This window comes from Emydura macquarii, unplaced genomic scaffold (assembly GCF_026122565.2).
Source record: "Emydura macquarii macquarii isolate MOO-44397 ecotype Brisbane River unplaced genomic scaffold, CSIRO-AGI_Emac_v2 contig_2321, whole genome shotgun sequence".
NCBI classification, from domain to species: domain Eukaryota; kingdom Metazoa; phylum Chordata; order Testudines; family Chelidae; genus Emydura; species Emydura macquarii.
Window position 1 is genome coordinate 1,297,605 of NW_027132458.1, and position 27,632 is coordinate 1,325,236.

General features: G+C 39.1%; 1 long non-coding RNA gene across 1 annotated transcript in view; it reads right to left on the reverse strand.

Annotated features, from left to right (window-relative positions):
• The window catches only part of LOC137161523 (uncharacterized), a 206,995-nt gene that overhangs the window by 19,827 nt on the left and 159,536 nt on the right, over positions 1-27,632 (reverse strand). The window contains exon 2 of the long non-coding RNA XR_010922106.1: positions 24,431-24,551. This is a non-coding gene — a long non-coding RNA (uncharacterized lncRNA). The remainder of the gene's footprint in view (positions 1-24,430; positions 24,552-27,632) is intronic.

Below are 27,632 nucleotides of genomic sequence, written 5' to 3' on the forward strand. Positions count from 1 at the left end.
TTTTTTTCCTTCATCCTTCCTCATCCCTGTGCTGCTTTTCATGCTGTCAATCATGACATCTTTCCCAATTGCCTGGGACCATTTGCTGGAGTCTCAGAGAGCTGGCCTTCTTGGTTTTGCTCCAATCTATCAGAGTCCTCTTTTTTTGCAGCATGCAACAGAGAGATTGGCTGGGCCATGGATAGGGAGCTATCCCTCAGAGACCTGGGTTCCACTTCCCCCATGAACTTCCTGTATGACCTTGGTGCCTTAGGGACAGAATTTCAAAGGTTTTTAGGCAGCCAACGATGCATCTAGTGGGGTTTACAAAGCACCTAACCTTCTAAGCACTTTTGAAATCCCACTAGGTGCCTAAATACCTTTGAAAATCTGGCCTTAAGTCTCTGTGCCTCAGTGCCCCATCTGTACAATGGGGATAAAAGCACTGTTCTCCTCACAGAGGGGCTATCCTTTTCCTTAGTTTTGGTCCCTTCCTTTCACCCATCCCCTTCACATCTCCCTCTTTTCTGAATGTAACCTTGGCTCAGAAGGCTTGATTGTATTTATTCTGAGTCTCCTGTGTTGTCTCTTCAACACCTCTCTTCCGCCTTAGCAGAGGGATTTCTTTTTTTACAGAGTCATCTAGATTAAGGATCTGGAAGGCGTTAATCACTAGCCCTTTCTTATCATAAAGGGTAATTACGATAAGAAATTACCCTGCCTCTGTTTGTTTGGACTCCCTGTCCAAGGAGCACAAGCTAGGAGTAGTCCCTCTCATCTGCAGAACTCATATTCCATGCTCAAGTTGGCTTCACTTAAGAGCTACACTTGGGGCTAGGATGTGCACCAAGATCAGACCTCTGGAGTACAAACCTTAGGGGGTCAGGAGCACCCTCACCTCCCCTAAATGGCACCCGTGTCTGGATTTACAAAGGCACAAGTCCTTTTGCTCTCCATTACCCACCACCCAACACTTGGCATTGTGTTATATGTACTTTTCAACCTCAACCTGGAAAAATCACAAGTCTTCTATAGAGAGATGGAGATGACCAAACAAATTCACAAGCAGGAGTTTATTTTAACCAGGGAATTTAAAGATGTCTGGTATGTATGAAGGGTGGGGTTGGTTGGGTTTTTTTAAAGCAAGTCCCCAAAGTAATGTATGAGGGATGAGAATTATGGAATAGTCAGTTAAAGGTTTCAGAATCCTTCTGGCAACATTGTCCCACTGACGTCCCATTTCTAATAATTAAGGTTTCTGGACCACTTGAAGTATGCACATTTGTAATTCTATGACTGCACTGAGTTTGACTTTCACCCTTCTTTTAATAGGATAAAATCACAAACTTTTGCTCATAGCTTCCTCACACTTCTTGAAACATAGTAAATTGAACAATGACATTCCCTCTGGTATTTGCTGTTATTTAAAACTCCTCTATGGTTTTTCAGACAAGTGTTTCACTCTTACAGCCTCTTCCTACTCTATCTGAATAGCAATTTGTTCGGCTCATTAGAAAAGAAAACCTGTAGGCTCTTATATACCACTTGAAAGCAAAGCTAGAAATGAATTCAGTGATTTAAAATGCATTGTTTTGTTATAGATCATTAAACGTACAAGTTAGCTAGATAACTATATTAGGGTAAATATACATGGACTTGTGGCTGGATGAGAATCAACTGCATATGGTTTAGTACAACTGCCAGAATCTGGGACTGGATGACAGGGGATGGATCACTCAGTTACCTTGTTCTGTTCATTCCCTCTGAAGCATCTGGCACTAGCCACTGTGGGAAGACAGGATACTGAGCTAGATGGACCACGGGTCTCTGACCCAATATGACCATTTTTTTGTACAGAAATCAGCTATTTGGTATGGAGAAATACTCTTGTCTTTAATGAACTGATAGTATGACTGTAGCTAGAATTCTTAAATGTAGTCTTGTTTTATAAACCATTCATAACCATCAGCATTTCTGATAAGTTATTTATTTCACTAGAAGTAGAAGTGTGGATTCACTCATACTTACTAGGGCTCTTTTTTACAGCCAGTGAGAAGTGAGGATCTGGCACTTGTAAAACTCACATTGAAATAAACAAGAGAGATGTCTCCATCCATTCCAAAGGAATGCAAGAATAATCCACTGCCACTAGCAGGCATTCATCCCCTCCACGCACACAAAAATACCTCAGTCCATCTGAGCTCCTCGTAGCCCCTCAAAATAAATTTAGTATAGATATGCTAAGATCTTTGGTAGTTTTTTCTGAAGCAGTGAATTCAATCTCAGTTGAAACATTGGGTATAGAAATGCATGAAAACCTGGCTCCTCATTTAAAGAAAATAAATAAATCAGGGAATCAGTTGCTGAAAGTCACACCCTCTGCCCTCATTCCTTATGATCTGATTTCTCCTAAGCTAAAGTCATACAAGCCTTAAATCATGCATCTTTTATCTCCTCTTTATCTCTCCTCCTCCTCCTCCTCCCCCCCTCCCTCTGTTCCTCTGCTTTTTATCCTCTTCCTGCCTTCTTTACATTTCATAAGAATGTCACTATTCATAATTCAATCTCTTACTGACTTTTCCTTACACTGACAGGTGTAAATGAAACCAGCAGTTGCCCAGGCTGAGTTTTGTGTGTGAGTCTGTATAGCAATATTATGGGTACTAGCATTTTAGTGAAGAAACCTAGAGAAAAGTTCCCAGGAGCTAGAAACCAATTGAGTGCAGCAGAGGTGTGGAAGTAAAAATAACTCCTGTGGGTGTGAAGACTAGGATTGCAGCAGTGACAGGGCCGAGAACAACATCTCCAAAGGATCATTGTGTTGCTGCATCCAAAGAAATCCTGAGCTGTTCCAACCGCTGAGATAAAGGCAGATACCTTTCTGAAATGAAGAAAAATAAGATGCGATTCTCTCTCTCTTTTTTTTTTTAAAGGTATAAACAGATTGCAAAGCTTGGTGGCCATCAAAAGCCTGTGGGGCTTCACTTGATGATTATGATGCATTCATTATCTCAATAAATCCTGCTAATGACTCAGAAATCAATCTCTCATAATATTTATTATACCTTCATTTTCACCTAAAGAACTAAAGATTAGGTGCTTTCTGCTGCAGGCAAAGAAGTCATGGGGAAGATTGATCTTTTTGAAGAAGATTTATTTCTAACTAGCAAGGAGAGCAAAAAGGCAGACATTCATATGGATTGTGCCTGTAGAAATGTATGCAATGGAGACTTTTAAAACAAACATAGTACATTCCTTTCCATAGCCCTCTTCAGTTCCTCAGGTGAAGTATTCATAGCCCTGTTTTACAGATGAGAAAGCTGGAGGCAGAGCTGAACGGAATGGCAGAGGTAGTGCCCGTGGAACTAATTTTAAAACATTTTTCATGAAAAAAGTTGAAATTGTTGCCATTTCATAGGGTTCAACAAATTTATATTTTTTCCCAATTTTCCCAACCTAATATACGTTTTCAATAAAAATGTTGACCTTTTCTCCTTTGCCCTCTACCCCCTTCTTTTTGCCACCATCATTGTGCCACAATGATGTTCAGGAGTTTTATAGTCACTTGCATTTTTCATATTTTTTTTTCCATTTTTCCTTTTGCTATTCTAACTTTTCAAAGTCTCTTTAGCTTTTGGAGAGTTACAGAGTGCTAGAGTTAGTCTCATTTTTCATTTTACCACTGCCATAGTTAAGGAAGTTTACAAAAATCAGAGTGGCAAAAGGAAAATGTGAGGGAGGAAAAGTAAAAACCAACCAAACCAAACCTAGATACTATTCATTCTATTGCATTCAGTGGTAGAAAGATTGTAATTTTCTCTCTTTTCCTTTATTTCCTGTTTTGAGGGAAAATCATAAAATTAAATATATATATATTTGGGAATGTTTTAAATTTTAAAAAGCCATTTTTAAAATTTCAAAATATGCTCTGAATGGAAAATGTTTGCCAACTTTAAGTTCTGAGGTCTGAGTCCTAATTCACTGCTACATGCACTGAATGATAATGCATATTGAAAGTGTCTGGAGTTGAGGGTGACAGTGGGACACCACTGCTCTGTGAACTGATAAAGCAGTCTGTCACAAAATATAATCTATGGCATTATAATGAAGAAGAAAGCCTAAAGCAAAGGGTAGGAAACAGTGCCCTGTCCAGGTCACTTTCTCAACCCAAAGGGCAGTCATTTTCTCTGTAACCAGGCATTAATTTCTCAACCTTTTACAGACAGTGTGGGAAGGAGGGGAAGAAGAAAGATGAATACAAGATGCTTGAGGTATTCACTTTCAAGATGTTACCCTCCTCTCTTTTCCGGCCTATTTCCAATCCTTGCGTCTTTACTGCTACCCCCACAAATACCTTCTCATTGGCCTTGCAAGGAGTAAACTCTTCATCATCTCTGCCACAAAGCCTCTCTGCTTTCCCTAGGATTCTTCCTCTCTAGCATTGCTGCCTCTGCTACCACAGCAGCATTCAAAGGAGTCACTCAACACCAGCTGGGAAGGGAGTAAATAGGGACATTGGAGAGTAGACCTTGTTTGCTATAAGGTCCATGAGACAAGCATCCGATATGTCCAGAGAGCCTCTATGGGCCCTCTTCTCCTAAGTGCTGAGTACTCTCAACTAACGTTGACTCCAGTGTGAGAAAAGGGTGCTCAGCAATTCACAAGATGGAGCATTATGCTAACCTTTGTTGCACTACACTTGTGTGTGTTCAGGAAGAGTATCCTGAGGGTGCAAGTACACACAGTGCCTCCTTTGTATCAGTGAGGAGGATTCTGGAACTATCCAAGTCTTTAAAGCCAGAAGGAACTATTCACTAGAGAATTCCTGCTGCAATTCAGAGTGATGCAAGTGAGGAGGTTAAAAAAAAAAGAGTCAAGAGACAATATATTCATCATTTTTAAACTAAAGAGGGAAGGGAGGAGAGAGGAAGGGGTTTGTGGAGAGAGAAAAAGAGAGGGCTGCCTGGACCTTTTGGATTATAAGACACAATGCAATTAGCTAAACAGATTCATGTGATCCTACTTAGAGAACTGCTAGTGGCCACCAGTGAATGGCTTTTGTCACTAGGACAGGTAATTGTACTATATTCATTTTAGAGACATGGTTGTGTCTTGGCTAAGCAGATTGCATTTGGCCACCAAAGGGTATAAATAAACAGAAATATGAACAATGAAAACACACGAGATAAAATATTTATACCACAACATCATGTTCTATCAGAGATGGTTGCATCCTTCATGAGTAGCAAAGCCACAATTGAGTTATGCAAGTCACCTCAAATGAATGCTGGAAAAACTTTATAAAACAGCAGAATATATTCTGTACATCTGCTGTGCTGTTGTGTTGTTTTTTGCAGTGATGGGTGATTAATAAAAGATCATTGTTTGGCTTTCTTTTGGGTACATTTTGAGAATATATGCTCTAAATGGCAAACTACTGTATGACACTGGGATTGCACTTTTAAAAGAGAGCGCTCTGTATTTTGTCCACCATAATTCAATACTGTCATTATCAGCTCGGAGGGTAGAATGGAAAATATGCTAATCAGATTTGTAGATGATACAAGGCTGGGTGGGATGTGAAAGGATAGGAATAATATCTGAGAAACTTGATAAAATGGGGAAAATGAGTTGAAATCAGTACAGTGAGATTAAACACAGACAACGGTAAAATAGTTCCCACAGAAATGAATAATCTAATTTAGAAGGGGATAAGAATGGCTAAGAAATAGTACCCAAGAGAAGGACCTGGGGTCATAGCAGAGGCTAAATTACTTAAATAATCTTACATTTATAGCATAGAATCCTGAGGTTTTTTTTTAAACTTGCCTTAAAATGACATTAAGATTCCAAAGTGAAGCACTCCAGGGTATGGGGACACCAAAGTTAAACATGCCTGGACAACATAAAGATGATGCACAAAGGGGACGAGTTAACTACAATCGCATGTTTGCCACAATACTCACTGAAGACCTCAATAGACACTGGATCATGTCCCAGCTTACAGGCTGGATGGTGCTCAGTGAATGAAACAGTTGTTCAATATTTATTTTATATCCACATTGTTCAACCGTGGTCCCCTGCCTTGCTCATTTACAGAGTCCAACTTCTACAATTAATAGGGAAAGCAATCTCAGCCTCTTACTATCCAGCCATGCGTCTCATTCACCATTCTAACTGCCTCACTGAGCAGCCTTAATGTTTCTTTAACTTCATTTTTGTATGAAATTTGCTAAGTAAAGAGAAACGATAAAGGAATAGCATGTGGAACTAACTACTGGACAGCAGAACTCTGTCCTGCACAAAATGAGCACTCAATGAGGCAACAGAGCTCTGCCTCATTGAATGCACATTTTTTAAACGTTGAATTAGATAGAATACTATACATCCTTGTCTCTTGTGATGCGTAGATCAATAGATTGTGGGGGGAGCATAATCTCCCTATTTTATTCCATATCTATTCTCAGATAATTGGTGGACTATTAAAAATCTGTTTATTGTAACAAACATCAATGCAAATGCATGAAATATGCTTTTTTTTAAAAAAAATGTAACTCAACCTAATCAAAAATGGATTTTCACCCAAACACTGAGAGGCACATCTGTGAACCAGTGTATGTCCTTGCCACATTTCAAAATTCTATCAAATCTCCAGTTAGAGCAAAAATTATAATGGTAGAAAAATTGATTTTTCCCTTTATTCTTAAAAATGGCTAAATTGTGGCCTCAGACAAAACAAATCCATTCCCAGGCTCAAAACTATTATGCAAACTTCCATCCTAAAAGGTAAAAAGTTGAATGTAGCTATAAGCAACTGAAAAAGTGCTTTTAGAATGAACATTAGTGCAACCTTAACTATTGGTGCTCTGCCTACATTACAGGAATCTCACAGAAACCTCTTCTCCCACCACTGGAATGCAACCAGCTCTGGGATAAAACATAGCTGCTTAACACTGCACTAGCACACTCAGACTCAGACTTTAAGGTTAGAAAGGAACCTCAAGATCATCTAGTCTGACCTCCTGCACATTGCAAGCCACAGAACCTCACCCACCCACTCCTGTAATAGACTCCTAACCTCTGGCTGAGTTATTGAAGTCTTCAAATCATGATTTCAAGACCTCAGGTTACAGAGAATCCACCATGTACATAAATTTAAACCTGCAAATGAACTGTGCCCCATGCTGCAGAGGAAGGCAAAAAACCCAGGATCTCTGCCAATCTGACTCCAGGGAAAATTCCTTCCCGACCCCAAATATGGCAATCAGACCGTGATCATGTGGGCATGACTCACTAGTCAGATACCTGGCAAATAATTCTCTGTAGTAACTTAGAGCCCTTCCCATTTAGTGTCCCATCACTGGCCGCTGGGATATTTGCTACTAGAGGTTGCAGACTGGCTACATGTCATTGTAGGCAGTCTCATCATACCATCCCATCGATAAACTTTTCATGCTCAGTCTTGAAGCCAGTTAGGTTTTTTGCCTCCACTGCTCCACTTGGAAGGTTGTTCCAGAACTTCACTCCTCTGAGGGTTAGAAATCTTCATCTAATGTAAAGCCTAAACTTGTTGATGGCCAGTTTATATCCATTTGTTCTTGTGTCCACATTGGCACTTAACTTAAAAAACTCCTCTCCTCTCTGGTATTTATCCCTCTGATGTATTTATAGAGAGAGTATCATATCTCCCCTCAGTCTTTTTTTGATTAGGCTAAGCAAGACGAGATCTTTGAGTCTCCTTTCGTAGGATCTGATCGTCCTAGTAGCCCTTCTCTGCACCTGTTCCAGTTTGAATGAAACTTTTTTAAAAGTGGGAGACAAAAATTGCACACCATATTCCAGATGAGGTCTCACTAGTGCCTTGTATAATGGTACTAACACTTCCCTGTCTCTACTGTCTCCCCTGATGCCTCCTTGGACTGAACTAGCCTTTTTCACAGCTCATCACATTGGTGGCTCTTAATCATCCTATGACCAACCAATACACCTGGGTCTTTCTCCTCCTCCTGTCACTTCCAACTGATATGTCCCCAGCTTAAAGCAAAACTTTTCGTTATTAGTCCCTAAATGCATGACCTTGCACTATTAAATTACATCCCATTTCTATTACTCTAATTTACAAGGTTGTCCAGATCATCTTATATGATAGTCCTGTCCTCCTCTGTATTAGCAATACCTCCCAACTTTGCATTATCCACAAATGTTATTAGCACACTCCCACTTTTTGTGCCAAAGTCAGTAATAAAAGTGTTAAATAAGATTGGTCCCAACACTGATCCCTGTGGAACTCCATCAATAAACTCCCTCCAGCCTGACAGTTCACCTTTCATATAGCCCCATGTCTCCCCTTTAACCAGTTCCTTATCCACCTTTCATTTCTCAAATTAATCCCCATCTTCTCCAATTTAACTAATAATTTCCCATGTGGAACTGTGTATCAACTGTCTTACTGAAATCCAGGTAGATCAGATCTCCTGCATTTTCTTTGTCTAAAAAAATCAGTTATCTTTTCAAAGGAGATCAGGTTGGGCTGTCACACCTTTTGTAAAACCATGTTGTATTTTATCCCAGACCAAGGCTGTATGGCTATCAACTGCTGAGGATTGGCATGGAAGAGGAAAACACAGCCAAATGAAGCTACAGATAGGCAGGCAGAGGGTAGCTGCCTAAACTGGAATTTGGCTAGGATCCCGCAATAAGCACTCCTACTCTTGTTCAAAGTGCCATTGGAACTGTAGTAACCACAAACGTTCAGGAGGACTTCAGTTTTATGTCTCACGAGAAAGGTAACTCTTCTGTTAGCTCATATTTAGTGCAGAGAGAGAGAAAAGAGTGCCACCTACTGATCACCAGCACTTTGTCATAGAACTCTGGCTTTTTCTTTGTGGCCCATCATTAAATACTAACCAGGTGCAATCCCTTTCGGCAGCATGTAGAGTATAGACCCAAACACGCCCTAGTATGTGTATAAATAGTAGTGTAGACCATGAGGCACTGCCTAGGTGAGTAAAACCATACCTAAACACTATGGGTATGCACCCTAGATGGCTCTCAACTTACCCAAGCAGTACATCCCCTGGCTACACTGCTGTTTTTAGTTTATCATATCCCAGAGCTGCCTCCCCATTGTTAGAGTCTTTCCCTGCCACAATGAAAGACTCCGGCACTGGGGAAAGGCTCTGACACCCCTTCACTGACACTAGTAACTACACACCACCATGTGGACATAGCCTGCTTTTTACTGTGTTGTGTAGCTATATATACACACATACACACTGCTGCAAATTGATATGCAGGGCAGGTGTAGCCTAAATTGGAGATCTGAGAAAATTGTAGCTCAAGGTTGTATGGCTATCAACCAAATAGTCAATAATGTAATTATGTTGCAAAAGCTTTATTACTAGAGGGTTGGCCAAAATTAATGAAGCAAGAATCCCACTCTACTCAAGACAGCATAGATCTCAAATTGAAAAACGTATTCACTTTGGGGAGCTATGTTTTATGAAACAGCCATAAAGTTTAGTGGGAAAGGGGGCAAAAAGGCATCCTTTGAAAAAAAAAAAAAGGAAGTTAAATTCTATTGAGGAAAATAGAAAGGAGCATTAACTCTGGCAAGTTAAGTGTAAAAATATAATTAGGAAGGCCAAAAAAGAATTGGAAGAACAGCTAGCTAAAGACTCAAAAGGTAACAGAAAAAAAATTAAGTACATCAGAAGCAGAAAACTTGTTAAACAACCAGCGGGGTGCCACTAGACAATAGAGATGCTAAAGGAGCACTCAAGGAAGATAAGGCTTTGCAGAGAAACTAAATGAATTCTTTGCATCGGTCTTCCTGGGTGTGGATGTGAGGGAGATTCCCAAACCTGAGTCATTCTTTTTAGGTGACAAATCTGAGGAACTGTCCCAGACTGATAAGTTATTAGAGGAGGTTTTGGAACAAATTGATAAACTAATAAATCACCAGGACTAGATGGTATTCACCCAAGAGTTCTAAAAGAACTAAAATGTGAAATTGTAGAACTACAAACTGTGGTACGTAACCTATCATTTAAATCAGCTTCTGTACTAGATAGCTATCTCTCCAGTGAACATGAAAAGCTCCAGAGGTGATCCTGGCAATTACAGGCTAGTAAGTCTAACTTCAGTACCAGGCAAATTGGTTGAAACTATAGTAAAGAACAGGATTGTCAGACACAGATGAACACGATTTTTTGGGGAAAAGTCAACATGGCTTTTATAAAGGGCAATTATGCATTACCAATCTACTAGAATTCTTTGAGGGGGTCAACAAGTATGTGGACAAGGATGATCCAGTAGATACAGTGTACTTAGATTTTCAGGAAGTCCTTGACAAGGTCCCTCAACAAAGGCTCTTAAGCAAAGCAAGCAGTCATGGGGTAAGAGGGAAGGTCCTCTCCTGGATCAGCAACTGGTTAAAATACAGGAAACAAATGGTAGGAATAAATGGGCAGTTTTCAGAATGGAGAGAGATAAATAGTGGTGTCCCAACCCAAGGGGTCTGTACTAGGACCAGTACTGTTCAACATATTCATAAATGATCTGGAGAAATGGGTATACAGTGAGGGGGCAAAATTTGTAGATGATAAATATCTTGATTAGTTTTGTAAGTCCAAAGCAGACTGCAAAGAGTTACAAAGTGATATCACAAAACTGGGTGCCTGGGCAACAAAATGGCAGATTAAATTCAATGTTGATAAATGCAAAGTAATGCACATTGGAAAACATAGTCCCAACTACACATACAAAATGATGGGGTTTAAATTAGCTTTTATCACTCAAGAAAGATCTTGGAATCATTGTGGATAGTTCTCTGAAAACACTGCATATGGAGTGGATGACAAAAAAGCAAAAAATGTCGAGAATCATTAGAAAAGGGATAGATCAGACAGAAGATATCATGCTGCCTCTTTATAAATCCATGGCATGGCCACATCTTGAATACTGTGTGCCGATCTGGTTGCCCCATCTCAAAAAAGATATTGATTGGAAAAGGTACAGAAAAGGGCAACAAAAATGATGAGGGGTATGGAACAGATTCCATATGAGGAGAGATTAATAAGACTGGGACTTTTCAGCTTGGAAAAGAGTCGATCAAGGGGGATATGAGAGAAGAAGTCTATAAAATCATGACTAGTGTGGAGAAAGTAAAAAAGGAAGTATTATTTACTCCTCTTCATTACACAAGAGCTAGGGGTCACCAAATGAAATTAATAGGCAGCAGATTTAAAATGAACAAAAGGAAGTATTTCTTCACAATGCACAGTCAACCTGTGGAATTCTTTGCCAGAGGATACTGTGAAAGCCAAGACTATAATGGGGTTCAAAAGAGAACTAGAGAAGTTCCTGGAGGATAGATTCATCAATGACTATTAGCCAGGCTGGGCAGGGATGCAAAACCATGCTCTAAAGTGTCCCTAGCCTGTGTTTGCCAGAAGCTGGGAATGGGCAACAGGGGATGGATCACTTGATTACCTGTTCTGTTCATTTCCTCTGAAGCACCTGGCATTGGCCACTGTCAGAAGACAAGGATACTGAGCTAGATGGACCATTATGGCTTTTCTTATGTTCTGAGAGAGAGAGTGCACATGAACAGAAGCAGCAGAGAACAAATGATGAAAATTTTATAAAATAATGGCAATGTTCTCATTTCCATATGGCAAGTCTCACCTCTAACATACAGCCTTTTATCCCATGCAAAGAGAATCATCATAATCACATAGTCATAATCATAAAAGCCACAGTATCTCTGAGAGGAGAATTCTACCCCCTAACCTTTTAGGAAAGGTTAAGTGAAATGGTTGTCTTTACCAGAGAGGAAAAAACATCTGAAGAAGATGTCAACTATCTATAAGGATGTAATAGAACATGAAGATGACAGACCACTTTTCATTAGAAAGAAAATAAATAATAATGGGCTTAAGCTGCCTGAAAGAAAAATATGAGCTGTATTAGGAAAAATTTACAACTAAAAATAGCAATTGGACAATGGAACAGACTGCCCAGGAGAAGTTGTGGAATAATCTTCACTGGAAATATTCAGCAATAGACTAGCCAGTCATATACTTTGTTGCTTATGCAGGCCAAACTGTACACCCAGCCATGCTCTCACCTTCCACTCCTATATCCCATGTAGAGCAGTGTAAATAACTGATTTGATTCACTGGCCAATCCAATTTAAAAAAAAAATCATTTTGGATAGAATGAAATGCGTAGTTTAGTCTTCTGGGGAGGGGAAGTAGTTTAAAGTTATTTTTAAAAAATAAAATTGAAGCAAATTTTGCAACAGAAAGTTGTTTCAAAGGGAAAAATCAAAACATTTCATTTTGAAAATGTCAGAACAAAATGTTTTGATTTTTTAAAAACAACAGAAACTACTTGGCAAACAACAGAATTCCCAAAATGTTTTGGTTGATCAGAATCTGCATGTTTGGTGAAAAATGTTTCTTCTGAAAAATTATGCCCAGCTGTAATCCTGAGGGTCCCTTTGGTCTACCAATTTGATTGCATGGTTTAAGGTTTGCTTTGCCAACAAACAGTCTAGTTTGTGGTCTAGATAGGTGCACTCCTTGCTGACAGACCATACTCAAAGAGTAGATATCAATGGTTTGCTGTCAAATGGGGAGGGAGTATCTAGTGGGTTCCCACAGCAGTTAGTTCGAGGTCAGGTACTATTCAATATTTTCATTAGTGACTTGGATAATGGAGTAGAGAGCATGCTTAAAAATGTGCAGTTGGCATCAAGATGGGAGGGGCTGCAAGCATTTTTGAGGACAGGATTAGAATTCAAAATGACCTTGATGAATTGGACAATTGGTGTGAAATCAACAAGATGAAAGTCAATAAAGACAAATGCAAAGTACTACACTTAAGAAAAAAAATCAAACGTACTACTACAAAACAAGGAATAACTGGTTAGGCAGTAATACTCCTGAAAAAAAATCTGGGATTATAGTGGATCAGAAATTGAATACATGTCAACGAGGGGAAGCAGTTGCAAAAAAGGTGAATATCTTTCTGGGATGTCTTAATGAGTCTGTCAAATGTAAAACATGGGAAGTAATTATCCTGCTCCACTCAGCATGGTGTGGCCTCATCTGGATTCCTCTGTCCAGTTCGAGGTGCCTCGCTTCTAGAAAGATGTGGACAAACTGAAGAGAATCCAGAGGAGACCATCAAAAATAATAAAAGGTTTAGAAAACCTGACCTATGAGGAAGGGTTTAAAAAACTGCATGTTTTATCATGAGAAAAGAAGACTGGGGGAGGGGAGGGAAATATGCTAAAGGCTACTATAAAGAGGATGGGCATGAATTGTTCTCCATGAAGATACAAGTATCCATGAAGAGAACAAGTAGTACTCTGCTTAATCTGCAGCAAGGAAGATTTAGGTTAGATATTAAGAAAATCTTTCTAACTAGAGAGACAGTTAAGCACTAGAATTGTCTGCCAAGCAGGGTTGTGGAATTCCCATCACTGGAAGTTTTTAAGAACGGGTTTGACAAACACCCATCAGGGATGGTCTCGTTTTACTTGATCCTGCCTCAGTGCAGGAAGCTGAACTAGATGATCTCAAGGTCCCTTCCATCCCTACATTTCTGCAATACTGTGATCTATCAGAAGTGGTTTAGAAATACTTAAATCAAATGTGTCATGATGCAAAGTGAGCACCATGACCCACTAGAAAGTCCTTTCACCCCAAATGGTTCTGCACGACCTGTTACAAATAAAAACTTCTTGGAGTAGGGTTGGTAACTCAAAATATGGTACACAGCAGGTGCCCAGTGAGGAGACAATGAGCATAGTATAAATGCCTAGAAAGGCATGTTTAGAATTCTAACAGTGCTCTCCTGGCTTCCTATCCATGGGTTTTAATTCAGCTCCCAGTGAAAAGTCTCTGTAAATTACAAGGCTGGAAGTAAGCAATCACTGGAGATTTGGATATGCCTTTAGGTAACTGTTCTGAGTTTCAAATTAAAGGATAGTTTCCTTACTCATTTTCATATAGTTTGGGGCTAGTTGACAAAAGTCCATACCAAAAATAGAATTCTGTCACTTGATTAATCTGTTTGTTTAATTAACGAGTACTCTCCTGGAGAATGCAAAGGCGTTTTGTAGTCTGTTGCTGTATAATCCTGAGGTTCTTAGGGTGAGGGGTGCGCCCCTGAGATGAATCCAAGGGGAGGGGTGCCAGTCTGAGAGCAGGGTTGGGCGGCAGTGGGGACTCGCACAGGCAGCCCCGGGCAGGAGTTGGGGACGGGGGACCCTCTGGAGGGGAGCAGAGGTGGGGGGAGGCTGCTGGTGGAGTGGGGGACATTTTGCACAGCCTCCGCAGCTCCCCGCCACTGCCGCCGGGCACGCTCCCCGCTCCCCACACTGGTGCCGGGCATGCTCCCGCACCTCACACTGCTACTGCTGCTCCCACAGCAGCCACCGCCCACTGCTGCCAGGCACACTCCCTGTGCTGCAGCCGGCAGCCATTGCAGCCGCCCCCCGCAACCCTCCTGCCACCTCCAGGCATGCTCCCCACTGCTGCTGCAGCCTTTACCATGCCAGCCCTGCTCTCCGCTCCCCTGCCACTGCTCCCCATGCTGCTGCCTGCTGCCTTCTACTACATGGTGTCGTATCTACCTGTGAGCATCCACTACACTCAGACATTTAAGTACACAAATTTACAAACTACAAGTTTACATACACATTTGCAAACTACACGGCTACTGTGGTTTTGATAAAAATGGATCATTGGCTCATTCGAGCAAAAGAGAACAAAAAAACGCCTGAAGACACAAACAGGGATGGCAATGAAAGTGCTTCAACTTCTGATGAAGTCCCTGTAGTAGGTGATAGTGAAATGCAGGCCACTACAGTGAAGCGGAAAAGTACGGCCTTGACACAGAAAGGTAAACAGAGAAAATATCAAGACGAATATATTCAGTATGGCTTCACCTGCTTGCTTACTGAAGGTGAGCAGTACCCACAGTGTGTCTTATGTTCAGAGGTACTAGCGCAAGACAGCATGAAACCCGTAAAGCTAAAGAGGCATTTGCTTACTAAACATGCTACACATGCTGACAAGCCAGTTGAGTATTTTCAGCAAAAAGAACAAGAACTGAAAGGTCAACGGGATGTAATGAGCAAACTACAATACCTAGAAAAGCACTTTGAGCATCCTATGCAGTTTCATACCTAATAGCTAAATCTAAAAAACTACACACAAATCGGAGAAACACTAGTTCTTTCTTCTGTGGTAGCAATGTGTCGTATTATGCATGGAGACAAATTTGCAACTATGCTTGAAGCTGTTCCTTTGTCCAATGACACTGTTGCAAGACACGTTGAAGATATTTCTATAGATATAAAGGTTCAGTTTACTGAACGTGTTAAACAGAGCCCCAAATTTGCCTTGCAAATTGAAAAATCTACAGACATATCTGACGCAGCTCAGCTACTCATGTTTGTAAGATATTGCTATGAGGGGAAACTACACGAGGATTTATTATTTTGCAGCTCACTGCTAGGCAAGACAACAGGACAAGAAATATTTTGCAGTATTGACAACTGAATGCGCAAAGAAGGCTTGAAGTGGGAATGTTGTGTTGGTGTATGCACAGATGGAGCTGGCGCCATGATGGAGAAAAAGACTGGGTTAAAAGCAAAAGCTCTGGAAGTGGCATCACATGTTCTTTTCACACACATTTCCCTGTCATACACAGGAAAGCTCTGGCTTCTAAGAAACTTGAACCAGAACTTAATTGTGTTCTGTAAACAGCAGTAAAATTGTAAACTTTGTGAAATCTCGACCCAAAAATTCAAGATTGTTTGCAATGTTATGCAAGGAAATGGGTTCCGACCATGAAATTGCTGCTCTTACATACAGAAGCGTGGTGGTTGTCATGAAGGAAATCCCTAATGCCTTTGTTTGAGCTGTTTTTGTTTCTTCTTGGCCATGGGTCATCACATGCAGAATACTTCACTGATTCTAAGTGGCTATCAAACTTAGCATACTTGGCGGATATTTTTGAAAAACTAAACGTACTGAATGTCTCACGTCAGGGTCCCAACACCAACATTCTGTCATTAAGTGACAATATTGATGGCCTTTTAAAGAAACTTGACCACTGAAGAGAATGGCTGGAAAGTGACAACATTGATATGTTTCCATTGTTGGATGAATTTTTACAGGAAAACGAACTTGAATTTGAACTTGTGAAAACAATAAATCGGTGGTCATCTCACAAATCTCAGCACTCACTTTTAAGAAATACTTTGAAGATTTAACTCTTGATAAGTATGACTGGATTCGTCAACACTTTGCAACTACCGCACCCAGCAATCTGTCACCTGAGGCTGATGAAACCTTTCTGAACCTGTCAAGTGATCGATCACTGAAGACAGTATTTGTTTCATCCCCGCTAAGTGAGCTCTGGCTGTCAGTCGCTGCAGAGTATCCTGCATTATCAGAAGCTACAATGAACATTTGAATACCTTTTGTGTCAACTTACTTGTGCGAAACAGCCTTTTCTGCTCTGGTTTACATTCAGAACAAATACTGATCTACTATTCAAGTAGAAGGGGACCTTCAGATTGCCATCTCAGGAATACAGCCAAGGATGGAGATTCTCTGCTGCAAAAAAACAAGCCAACCCCTCGCACTAATCAGGTGCAGCTGCAGCATGGTACTTTAGTAAAATTATTATTTTGTTAGAATGCTTATTGTTTTCAATTTTGTGTGAGATGTCAGCTGTTATTGATATATATGTAGGTTCTGTTTTTTTCTGAAAGTGAGGAGGTTTGAAGGGGGGGGGGGGGTCCCAAGTGTTACACAAAAGTCCACTGGGGAGGGGGCTCCATTTAAAAAGTTTGAGAACCACTGGTATAATCTATACAGCAGGAGTAACTTAAAGTTTTTTCAGTTATCTCTCATGGTCTCATTGTACATCTTTTCACCACTGCAGACATGTTTAATTTGAAAGACTTGGCTATAAACAATGCCACACTTCATCTGTGCCTAAAATGTATTTCATGTCCTTTCAGATATATTAAGACTAGTAGGTGGTTGGCTACACAAATCTATTTCCATTTTTATGATATAAACACATACCAGAAGATGGAGATAAGACTATTCACAAAAGTATTACATGAGAATGTTAATAAAGGTATCAGATTCTCCCAGTGCATCATTCCCTTTAATCCTTATTACATACTCATTAATATCTCTCTACTCTGAGTGATTTATATAAAGACAATGGAGAAATAAGTACATTGTTTTTAAAGCAATTTTCTCCATGGTTTTATTCATCAGTATTCTTTTTCATACTGAAACGGTTGTGAAATTAAAGCCTGCAATATTGCCAACTCATAATTTTGTCATGAGTCTCATGATAATTATTGTTTTCCTTAAAGCCTCAGCTCCTGGAGTCAAGTGGATATGCGATGAATTCAGCCTTTATTTTTAAAGAACAAGTAAGTTTCTAGCCCTCGTAGCTGTGGAGAAAGCTTCAAAATGTGACCCAAGTGAATCCCAAAGGCTCAAAAAGCAGAAGGCAAATAGAAAGAACACCACATCTATTATTTTTGTATAATCTCATTATTTTAAAGCCAATCTCGTGATTTTTGGTGAGCCTTACTCATGATTTTTGAACATTTGGGCCTGGCAATTCTACTGTATACTCCCTACTCAAGATAGCAATCAAGTGGCCAACATGTATCACTTATCAACAAGTGATTTCTGAGAGGACCCAAGATTAAGATGCAAGAATGTTACTTAGACAAGACTAATTCTGGTCAAATCACCAAAAAGAAATAAAAATTCTCCACATCGCTAGGCAAGACAATATCACCATTGTCTGCACCAAAAACACCTGGATCCTGCCAAATGCTAAACATTACCTGTAGAAAACTTTACTTGTATCCAATCCTATTGTAAACTAGCTAAGAATTTATTAACTAAGAAAAAAAATGAGAAAGTTATTACAAGATTAAAGCAGGCAAGCCTGTATCCACAAATGAGTTACAGTCTATGTTCCAATAGGTGACAGTTGTAGTTATCCGTCCTCTCTGAATATCTTAACATTTTAAAGCTAACCCAGGTTGACACTGAGGATCTCTGCTTCTGTTGCATAGCTCCTGCCCTGTGAGAGTCCAAACAGCAAGAGAGAAAAATAGCTGACAAGAAAGTTTTTCATTTCCTTCTTCCAGAATTCTAGCCAATAAGTCAAGCTCTTTTGCACATAGTCTCTTCATGGTGTGAGGGGACAAGTAACAAAGTCTTTGTATTGTGATGTTCCACAATGGTCCATTTAGTTTTGATAGCCTTTCGTGCTGGGCAGGAGATAATCCCTACTGACTGGATTCACAGTTTCAGAGACAATATTTTTTAGTTATAAAGCAAAAACTTGAAAATGACCTTACAGCATGTGATAAAAAGTATTATAAGTGAGATTAATGCATGCAGCAGTTTACTAGCACTTCATCCAGTCTAAAATACATTGTCATAAGTCAATACCTAGCTTAACCATACCAACACACAGGTGAAACAGACTGGTTTCCAGCGATGAATTGGTCAGTGCTTGGCTAAGGCCTAAAGCCTTGGCAAGAGCCGGCACCTGGTTTGCTAGTGTCACAGTGAGAAGATTTTTATTTCAGAGAGATATTCACCTGTTTTCAGGATGGGCTCAGCCACCAGCAACAAGCTGCTGAGCTCAGAACCAGAAACACAATACCATGCATTTCATATAAAGAATTCAGCCCATTTGTACAAGAGAGACGTCATGGAAACATTGATTGTAATCAGGGCCTTAACTTGTGCCTGACTCCTACCCTTCCTGACTGGCAAGAGAGCAGAAAACACCTAGGATGAGGGTAATGCATAAAGGAACTTGCTTCCTGGGTAACAATGTGCACCATGAAGGGCATCTGTGCTAAATTATCTCCCTTGCTCGCTCCTCAGGGGAGTAATTGTGCCTCTAAACACGTGTCTGAGGCACAATGCTTCCAGCGGCTCACCTGGGATGGCACATATCTGCACTGTCCCTTACTCAGGGCTACACCATCTAGCCATGGGTTAAAGCAGGCTTCGGTTTTATCTGCATGGGGAGATAAAACAAATCACTAGAGCTGTTAAGTTAATGCACATGAGTGAAAGTGCTTTTTTTCATCCTGTGTGGATGCTCTCATTCCAAAGTAAAAAGTGTCTTAATTTGCTGTAGCGTAATCTTCCTCCATACAGAGAACTAGGGTAGCTTTACTTCAGAATGAGAGCATCCATACAGCGGGCTAATGCACTTTAATTTATGTGCATTAGGTTCACAGATTAAGTTAATTCATCTTAATTTTTGAGCGTCCCTGTATTACTAGTGCTGCAGTTGTCAGTTACCTTACATATTCATTTAAGATAAACCTACTTAGGTTCATTACTAGCAAGCCTTACCATGTCATCTTCAGTGTAAGCGGCTGAATCAGTGGTGATGGATATTTCCTGTAGAGCTACTCATTCAACCAAGGCTGCATGTACCTCCCTAAAATAAAATGTGGAATTGTAGCTTGTCGTCTGCTGTAGCGTAAAAGATTTTTAAAAAGCCAGCCCTTTTTAATGAGATGTAAATGTAACTATTCATTTATCATCAACAAGGGTAATAACAACTACTGACCTGTGACCACAAACTCACTGTTTTACAAAGCAAAATGAAAATTGACTGCCAAATACAACAAGCAAGCTATAAATATATGCAAATTGTTGAGTAAGGAAGCCTGTTGGACTAGGATGAATAAAGGGGGAGGGGGGAGCCGATAACCACACATTTGTTCATCTTTCACTAAATTGTCTGAATGGGTTTCCTAATTCCTTGTCACTACTGTAATTTTATTTAAAATAATATTCTGCTCAAGACCATGACACTGCACATTTTTAAAAAAAGGTTTCAGGGGCAAGATACATCACATTAATCCATGAATAGAAACATTAATAATTTTTTAAAAACTAATTATCAGGATGTATGTAGCTATAACTATTTTCTGTGTGATACACTTTTACCATGCTAAGGAATCTGCCAGCCTGTCTGTTGTGAAGCCCTCCATCTAGAAAGCAGTTAAGTTTCAAGAAGGCTGCTCCTGCCACATAAGTCACACACATTGTTTTCTTTCACAAAGACTACACATTGGTTCTTTCTTGATTCCCTTCACTATAAATAACTGATTCAGTCTGAAAGTACAATTGGAGTTGTGGGTGTTCAGCATTTCTGCAGATTGGACCCTAATTATCTCATTTTGGGCCCCCAATCTCTTATATTGTTGGTTATTGGTAGAGCTGGGTAAACAACAGATTTTTAATTTGCTGACAATTTCAAAACAAAAATTTCAGTTAAAATTTCTTTCAAAAATCTTTGGCAAATCAAAAAGTAAAAAAATACATTGAGTTGAACAAAAATATTTATTTTGACAAAAATCAAAAACATTTCATGTTAATTTCTAACATTTAAAATGTTTTATTATTTTTAATAAAAAATTTTAAATGAAAAGTTATTTCAAAATGAAAAATCAAAATGTTCCATTCAGGAAACATCAAAAAATTAAACATTTCAATTTTTTCCATTTTATTTTAAGGGTTTTTTTCCCCAGCCAAAACAATCAGGCAAAATTAACATAAGCGAACCCTAACGCCAAGGGCTATGCAACTCAAAATACATTTTTGCCATGTCAAAGTGCAGTCAGAAAGGTATTCTACGGCTGCTATTTTTAACTTAGGAACTTTTATTACAATTTATGACCATCAGCTGATATCTAGGAGCTACTAATATGCCTCTGCCACTGATCTTTCTGGTATGTCTAATGTCACCAAGGTATAATCCAACAAACTAATACTAAGAGTAACATCAGGTTCATGATGAATGCCAAACAGAAACAAGCAAACAAAAACATTAACATTACTGTTCAAGGACAGAAAAACTCTCCCTAGCTTTTTCTACTAAACTAATTGCTAGAAGACCAGGTGGTCTGTTACAACAACAAGAGCTGAAGAACTTGCAACAAATCAATGTTCCAGTCTAACTCCAGCCAAAACATCCTCCCACCCACTTGTCAGGGCAAAGAATCTGAAAGGAATTCAGGTGGGGGCAGGAGAGTGAAGATACTGGCTAAAATACTGAGCTTGTGAAGGAAGATTAATGGGTTGTTCACTCTAGAAGTAACAGTGAGATTCTCTTCTTAATCTGTTTGCTGGTGGCTAACTGGCAAATTTAAAACCCAGCAGCTGTGTGCTGGCTATGTATGTATGCGGATGATGATTCTTCTAGTGAACACACCACATACCCATTGCTTTAATTAGGCTGAGTTCAGATCGGAGACTGACAACATCTTGTTCTTCTCACTGTCCCACTCCCTCACTCCATAATTCATTTTTTCAGATGTCAGCTTTTTCCTCCTTCCCCTTTTGCAGGACTCCTGAATACTAATGCGATAATGCTGAGCCCTGGCCCAGACAGTTACTTCCACGTTATTAATTCAGACTCCAGATACCCAATGCCAATGTGGTCGGGCCACTTGCAGGATGATTAATCTGTCAGAATCATGTATTTAAAAAAAAAAAAAAAATATATATATATATATATATATATATATATATATATAAACACAGCAGGCACAGTACAAGCAGACAGCTGCTCCAGCAGGAATATTCTGAGTCTACTGATCTATAATCGCTAGATCTGAATGCAAAACAGACATGCATTTTAGATTCTAACCTTTATGAGAAAAAATATAATAGGAACAGAAACACTCTCAGGTGGAAAGAAAAACTAACATTTCTAAAACTTTCATTCTTATCTGACACAGAACCAATGGACATGTATGAAATTTGAAGTTCATTTCTACATGACTTAATGGAATGGATATGATTGATGCAAGTGTCTGGACTTAATGAAACAGATAGGGAAATTTTCTCCTAAAAGTCTGTGAATGGCTTCATATTTTATCAGAACGTTTCTTAATTATTTTATGTAGTGTGTGTGTTTTAACACTGAAATTCAGCTGTTTCTTACACTGAAATTGGAGCAGGGAGTGTATCACAAAGATTGTTTAACTAAGGTTACTCCAAATTTGCCAGTGCCAAGTATCTCTTGTTTTAACTTTTTCTTAAAAAACAAAAAAACAAAAACCGAACAAACTGTCTGACCTGGCTGGATTTCAGAGTGTTCCCAGTCTCTATTTTGAGCTACCTTGCTAGATTTAACTTTGCATCTTTGAAACCAGAACTCTCTTTAATAACCACATCAACATTCAGTTTACTGAATGCCAAGATGCAAGGTAAGCTACAAGTGAATTGATTTGCCTTTCACACAATATCAAGAATTATTTTATTGCCAATCACATTTGAACAATGTAAACATTTGAAATATATTTCACAACACTTATTTAGCTTCTATTCTTAACACTTTAAGCTAACATTATTCTTTACTTTCTTAAAAACTATTTTCTCCCATGTGTTTGAACTGAGCACTTAAAACTTTACAAACTCTCACATACAAGCTGTTTTCTTCCCTAGAAGTAGCGTACTTATTTCATAACAAAGCCCCAAGACTAAGCATCAAACTTCGAAGTGCGTCTCTGCAGAAGAAACAAGGCTTCCTTTATTACCACTCCTGTAATGAGCCGTATTCCATGCAATCATCGCAGTAGTAATAGCACAACATACCCAACCAGTGGTCACAGTACACTATACCTTAACTCTTTAACTGAAATAAGGAGCAAAGGTTTCTTTAGAAAAACTTGTAAATTAGTAAAATGTTCTTTTGGTTCAACCCAAAGCCACAAGGAGCATCCATAGAGATCAGCTGCAAAAGAAGTGGTATTTGTGAATACAGCCACATTAGGGGTAGGCTAGGGGCTGGATCTGAGGCAGAATCAAGGTCAGACTTTGGCTTCCGGGCCACTAAAATCTCACAACCCATGCTTGTAATTTCCAGCTATTTCTAAACCAGAATTAAAAAACATAGGTCCTTTCTGGTTTCACAACCAAAACCAACTGGGCGGTCCTGGAACCTTTCGAATACGAAACTTCAACTATTTGAAGGGATTTGTATTAAAGGTTGAGGCTTTGGCCTTTCTCTAGTTAAAATTGAACTACAAAGTTAAGGTGAAAACTGAGTTATGTTTTGGATGCCTGCACTAACTAAGCTGGTGTGGAGTGGGATATATCCAACACAGAAGACATGGAGATGAAGAATGAATGGTCTTGCAGTAGTTAAGGTACTGGAGATCTCAGTTCAGCTCCTGCCCCTGCTATAAAACTTCCTGTGTAACACACAGCAAATAATTTATTCTGTATCTCAGTTCCATATCTTTAAAATAGGCATAACACTTTCTCCCACACCTTTACTTTTGTCTATTTAGATTGCAAGCTCTTCATGCTATGAGCTCTTTTGATGTACAGCACAATGTGACCATAATATCAGTTGTGGGTCCTAAGTGTATACAAATAATAATGAAATTTAAGTTTACTTTTGAGAACAATGGTATCACCATCTGTGAATTGCTCCTGTTACTTCCTAGTTTGATTAAACTATCCCAGAACATATCAGCTTCCTTGATATGGTCAATCCTATGAGCACCCTAATCTGGAGTGCCTTTAGTAAAGCAAAAGGTACTGACTAGCAGACATTGAGCACATTTTACTGGGCTTCATTGAAATTCCATTTTTAATTTTGCATTTCACCTTTAAAGTAGTCTACATGCCATGTGATTAGAACTGCAGGACTGCTGTTTTCCCAGTGGTTTTAGCTGTATTGTGTTAGTGCCAGCTATGCAGTCCTGTCTCTATATATATACTGTTCTCTCGCTTTCTCATAACAACATTAAAAAACAGGAATTAATAATAATTTGACATGGTATGAAAATGCTTAGAAGAAAATAGCATTTTACTTACACTCAGTACCAACACTAGATACTTCTAGATTAACAGAATGTGTATATTAGGGGAACCTGGAATCTGAGAACATGAATACTGAGCAGGCAATTTGTTTCCAGTATGACAGCTGTCTGCCAAAAAGATTAATAGACATTTGATTCTTAACACTGGAAACGCATCAATTGTCTGCACATCACAATATTCCTTAGACAGTCTGTTCCTGATAATTCTTTAGGATAAATACTACCATTCAGATCACTTCTGGATGATCATCTAATTACCTGTCTCAATCCACTGATTAATCAGTGTATCCAATTGTTATTTGGGCTTACTATAAAATAAGAGTATAAGTAATAGTATGAACCAAAACACTAAGTCTTTAAAATGGAGGATTTAAAAAAAAATGTACTCTGTCTATTCCAGGCATTTGAAAAGCACAAGTCAGTAATATCTGGGTGGTGTTGCTGAGATGAATTTTCAAACTACTAGTAAATGTAAATAGATATTATATAAAAATAATTAGGTCTTATACTTACCTATGCCTTTCATCCTGAAAGGATCCCAAATAATTTACAAACTGACTGAAATACAGTTTATAAAAAGGTATTGCTTCATCCATCACTGAACTGCATCCATTTCAGACATCAAATGGGGCAACTGTTAACACAACAACAATGCACAAGAGTTTAAGACCGGAAATGAAGAAATACTATAATCAGTTGAAACTTCAGGGAGATTTAAGTCAGGCAGGATGTAATTTTAAGGATGTAATTTTAAATTTAAGACAGAGTGGGACATCACAGTTAACTCCCCTTCATGTGTGAGGAATAAGTTACCATATGATATTACTACAAATGGTCAAGAGCTCAGTTTTAAATTCAAATTAATTTAAAAGATGCATCTTTCATCATCAGCCTATGTTGAGTCATAGTGTGAACTCATCTCACAGTGTTCCTGAATCTTGCTCCATTCCCTGTAAGGTGCAGCCATACTGGTTTGGCTGAGTCCAAGGAAATAGTGAGAAGAACAGGATTTGGCAAAGTGCCTCAAAAGGGAACAGATTGATCTTGGGTTGTGAGCATTCAACAACCAGTATTGGGGGACTAGAGCATAGCATACTTGTGTACCTGACAACTGAACATATCAACACTCATTGTCAAAGCCAACAGTGAAGCCAGATCCAGGCAAGTTAAAAAAACAGAGTTATAGATTTAAATTCTACTGTTACCCAAGGGCAACCACAAGAGCTGATTCTACCACTAGACATAGTGCAGTTGAAGAGGATGTCAGTTTGGAAAGGCACAGGAATTACCAAGTCACACAACCTAGATTTTCATATTGCCTTCTATAAGGAAAAAAATTACATTAACTGTAGCTTTTTTCCCTTTCAAACATCTGAAAAGTGAACTGGTTTTCTAACCCTCCAGGTTTTGAACAAAGATGCTTCATATAGACCAAGGGAAAGGCTTTAAATTAAAAGTTAAGTTACAAATAAGGGCATTTGTTAAAAATTCAGCCCACTTTGGAGCCAAAAAGGACCCAAGGGATTGAACCTTGTATGCACCCTATCCAAAGATGAGCTAGATATAATACAGCAAGACTCTGATGCCCAATATAAAAATGAGAACTCTCAGGTTAAACTTTTATAGCATGTTAAGCCAATGAAGTATTATGCATATGAATTTGATTTTGAGAAACAGCATGCTGGGCAGTCAGTCCTCCATTTTAAATAAGCAAAACTGAGGGGACTGAAATAGTTTCAGAGACTGATGATGGCTTGAAGTCTTATAATAATAAATCAATAAACAGTAATAAATCAATAAACAAATGAGAAACCAGATGATAAATGACAATTAAAAAGGAAATCAACAAATGGCCTTCGCTGATATGTTTTAACTGTGACCAAAGTGCAATAATTTTTTTTAAAAATTAAGAGGGTAGGATATCCCATGTAATCACTTGTTACACAAATACTTACACCTCAGGGAACTGCTTCAAAACACAGCATCCCATAGCCAAGAAGAGACAAAGAGCAAATGAAACCCGTGAGAGGCTGTTTTACCAGACTGGGCAGAGCTCAGATACTGTGGTGATGGATGCCAATACAAAACCTTGAACTAGAAATGTACAGAGTGTATAGGAATGTCCTAAATTTTCTTATTGTAATTTGAAAGGAGAGAAGAGCTACAATAAAGTTCAGAAGCTGGTGTGATCGAGTGGATAAGACACTGGACAGGGAGACAGGAGATCTGGCTTTAATCCCAGCTCTGCTGTTATGAAACCTATTGTGTGACGTTGGGCGAGTCACTTCCCCTCCCACCCTTTGTCTGGTCTGTTTAGACGGTAAACTCATCAAGGAAGGAGTTCTCTTTTACTATGTGCTAAGTAATGTACCAATGGGGTGGTACCTGCCCCAGTCTTGGTTCAAACTTCTAGGCACTGCCATAATACAAACCATAACATTTGAGGAATCTTACTCTTGGCTTATCTTCTGCATTGGATCTAGACGTGGGATAATACACCACAATGAACAAGATGTTTGTTGAGTGAGACTATGAAGCAACGGAGCAGGTTATTTGTCTTCTGGTAGCACCTACAATGTGCTAAGTCCTGTCCACGTGCAGAGGACACAGCTTCTGCCAGGAAGAGTTCATAACATAAGAAGCTTGTGACAGTCACAGGATCTCTTAACACTTTTCAGGTTCCTGTGGAATTTACCAAGCTCTGTAATATCCTTCAGCAATTCTAGGAACACAGATACACCTTAAAGAAATGCGATCATTTCTGGCATTCCTTTGTAAGAGCAAATGACTCAGACAAAGGATATGTTTAGCTCTGTAGACCCAACTAAAAGCTAATGAAGGGAGTCTCATGAAATCTTGTCCATTTCACTATAGTATGTCAAGGACTTCTGATTGCAAAGAAAATGAATGAATAATAGGCCATTTGGCTTGAATGATCTACTGAGTTGTCATTAGCAGATTTAGTGTATTACTCTGACATTTGCCAGTGACTCGAGAGCTCTGATAAGATGCTCTGTGCTACCAGAATCCAATTATATTAGAAGTTTGCCCATTTAGTAGATGTACTTGGAAAAAGACAAATTTAGCTCATATTTCTAAGTTGAGAAACCTTGTAAAAAGATCAGCAAAATAGTGAAGTTATTTTTTTTCTGGTTAAAGATCATAGCTGTGGATGGCCAGCCTAATTAAACAGAGAATTCCTTTTTTGTCTGATTCCATTTTCTCTTACAAAAGATTCATACCAGAGCTTTTGTGTTAGGATTGTATATTTTGCACACACCTTGCAAAGAACATTCTTGCCATGATTAGATTTAATGAATCAATGGCTGCGAACAACACAACAGTTGCCAACTAAACTGCATGCACACAACATGGAGAATAAAATCCAAAACCTTCTGCTAAAAAGGAAAAAAAATCCAAACAAACAAAACGAAAACACAATCAGAGGCCTGTACTACTTTGGCTGAAGGAGAATTCCATTAGATAGATCCTCTTTGTACAACAGCTAAAAGAAGGCAACATTTGAGTAGGTCTGACCAGCAGAGGGCAGTTATTAGAGGTGTGCATAAAACAATGAAATGAGAGAACATCTGAGTGAACGCCGAATCCACATGCAAAAACTGAAATTTTGTTTGGGGTTTTCAGAAATGGTCCAGTGCTGTGAAAGACCCTTGAAACTGTTTCAGTTTTATTTATTATATCTGGAAAAAGAACA